Here is a 3,140-nt window from a genome sequence, read left to right as displayed (position 1 = left end):
TTCCTTCTTAGCTTGTACAAACTGAGGATGTCCAGCCACCACACAGATTTCCTTACCATTCCTGTAGATCTTGGAAATTCTCTTCTTTTGCACTGAATCAGATGGATTTTTGTAAAATGCTATGGACCTTGCCAACAACTTCTTTTCATCTGGTTTTGGAGTCTCAAACATGAGATCCAAGGGATTCTTGTCTGATGACTTTGGATAGTTCCTTTTTGGCTTCAAAATCAGATTAGCTTTTGGAGATTTGATATATGAAGTTTGCCCTTTTTCCAAGCTACCTAGACTCATTTCATTCATTGAGATTTGCTTGACTTGAGAATGGTGATGAAAAGTCTTTTCTGGTTTCTGTAGCTGACCAAATTTCTTTTGAATATCTGTATCAATCTTCTTCCATTTTTTATTAAGTTCCTTCTCAACAGCTACAATATCAAGCATCTTGGGATTTATCTTTGAATTAAGTTTAGCAGCTACTATTTGGATCAGATCAATGTTGTCCAGTACTGGTGGCTTTGGAAAAGTAATTTCTGGAACTATTACTTGACTGATTTGAAAATTTATCACATGCTCCCCCTCACTGGTTGGCTCTTCTTGATTAACTGGGATGTTTGGATCTTTCTCCCTCTTTTTGTTATCATCAAGTAGACTGGAGTGGAAGTTTGTGCAGCCACCAGTTTTTGTAGCAATTGAGTCTGTTGTGCTTGATGTAGATGAATAGCTGTGAGAGAGGCTTCTACTGCTCTCAGTCTTGTGTCCAAAGAATCCACTTTAGTTGCAAGATTAGAATTCTTCCTCAACTGTCTGTTGATGTCAAGAACTGTTGTATATGGAAATTTAGCATCCAATCTTTCAGAGTCATCCTTCTTGACTTGGTCAATCTCTGTTTTGATTGAAGTGACATCTTGGTTGTGTTGAAGGGCTTGGATTTGATGTAGTTGTAGAGAATTGAGGCGTGCCTGTAGAAGCTGCTTGGTGCTAGCATTGGTAGTGGTTTGAAGAGCATTGTACGTCTGTTGAATGATGTGGAAAAGAGTTATTTTGAAATGTTGCTCATCACACTCTTTAGAAAACACGCAAGGAGGAATGTTGGATCTAGAGCTAGGGCCTGCTTCCCCCCTATGTCCATGAACTCTTCACCATCACCATCCTTATCTCAAAAGAAGTCTTCAGACTCACCAGTACCATAACATACATCATCACCAGCTATAGGTGGCATGGCTATGATGGCATCCTTTGCTCTTTGTATTGATTCAGTTGTATGCACCAAGTTAACTATCTTTTCTACATTCTCATTGTCCTGTCCAGCCAAAAGTTGATATGCTGGAACATGATGAGTAAATGTCTCAACATCCAAAGAGATGGAATCTATGATAGCTTGATCATGCTGAAATAGTTTCTCTCTATATGCATCATTGACATTCATTGACTCACTAACAATGATGTCCATCCTTATTTTTCTTGTACATGTATTTCTCTTATTTTCTCTATGTTCTTGCATCAAGGGCTCCCCTTGACTCACCACCCTCACACCCTCACCTTCACCTTCTAAGGTGGAACTCTTCTCACTCTCTTTTTCCAGGCTGGAAGAAATAGCCTGCATGAGTTCACTCCTTTCCTCTCCCTTTACGTAGAAGCAACCCAGCCTCTCACTGATTTCACTCTCTTCCCTCATTCCTAAGAGTTATTGTACAAATACTAACTCATCTACACCTGTAAAAATTGTTGAAATTTTAGTGTGTGTAGAGAGTACCGACAGATGAGGAATATCCATCGGGATAGTAGTTAGGCTAGCCGACGGATGACTGCTGTTAGGCTCATCCGTCGGGATACAATCACTAACTGATGAATGAATAATATCCATCAGAATAGAAGAAATGAATGAGTTTGGAGTGGATACTACTGTAGACTCTGTGCAGATTGATGAAAATTTGGGCACAGATGTATCAATAATTCCTGAAAGAATTGGCAAGTGAGCCAAAAAATCATCCAAAAGACGATGCTCACTTGCACTAGATTTTGGCTTCTAAAATAGAGTTAAAGAAGGTTAATCAGGAATTGATCATATCCACATCCAGGGAATTTGTGGGAGAGTTTGGTGTTTGTGGTGATTCTATTACTAAAGATTTTGGCTGTGACTCCACATTTATTGGAGCCACATCAAATTGACTTTCAGATGGTGCGGTGACTGAGTCTTTAGCTTCAGTTTGCACTGTGTGTGTTCCCTGTGCATCCCCAATGGTTTTAGATCTTTTCTTTCTGGCATAAGTTTGGGGTGAGCTTGTATCCCTTCCCCTCTTGGCTTGTGCTCCTGGTTGGGAGCTTGTTTCAATAGTGACATCCTTTTGGGAGGATGAAACTAGAAGTGAGTTGATTCCTTATTAATCACCATATTTTGTTGAGAAACTGTGGTGTGACTAGGTTTAGGTACACTTGCCTCTCCATCCTTATCCTTGGGGTTTCTTTGATGTTCACCCCGTCCCTCACCTATCTCACTACCATTCACACCCCCTATTTAGTTTTGGTAGATTTTGCAACTGGTTTCTTTTGAGAGAAACCAGAGGGGGTTTTCTTTGTTTTGAATTTTGAAGATTTTGTTTTGGTAGCTTGGGTAGGCATTTATTGGGTCATTGACACAAATGACATTGCTACACTCAAAGGCAAAGAAATTTGTGAGATTGGAATAGTAGAGACTGTGGTGCTTACCTCACTTACCTAAGGGCCCTCCATGATTGGAAAATATACCAAGGGCACCTCCTTGTGGTGATCATTTCTATTCAATATGCAATTACCCTTCTTTCTTGAACCCAACAATCTAATTTGTTGGTTGGGTTCTCAACTACAAGATCTTCACAAATATGGTTAGCAATAATCATAAGGAATATAGCATAATAGATATGTTTAGATCTCTTATTAACCTCTCCTAACTTATATCCTAACTCAAACATAACAGAATCACTGGAATTGAAGTACTTATCAGTAAAAAGCATATAAAGCATGTTAAGCATAGTAGTATTGACAGAATCAAAGTTACTTATCTTACCAAAAAACACTTTGGTAACTATATCACACAAGAAACTCCATTCTTTCCTAAGACCTAGCCTCCTAATCTCACTTAATTTAGTAGTAGGAAGTGCATAGCC

Source organism: Apium graveolens, chromosome 1 (assembly GCF_009905375.1).
Source record: "Apium graveolens cultivar Ventura chromosome 1, ASM990537v1, whole genome shotgun sequence".
NCBI lineage: Eukaryota > Viridiplantae > Streptophyta > Magnoliopsida > Apiales > Apiaceae > Apium > Apium graveolens.
Note: the sequence above shows the minus strand (reverse complement) of the source record.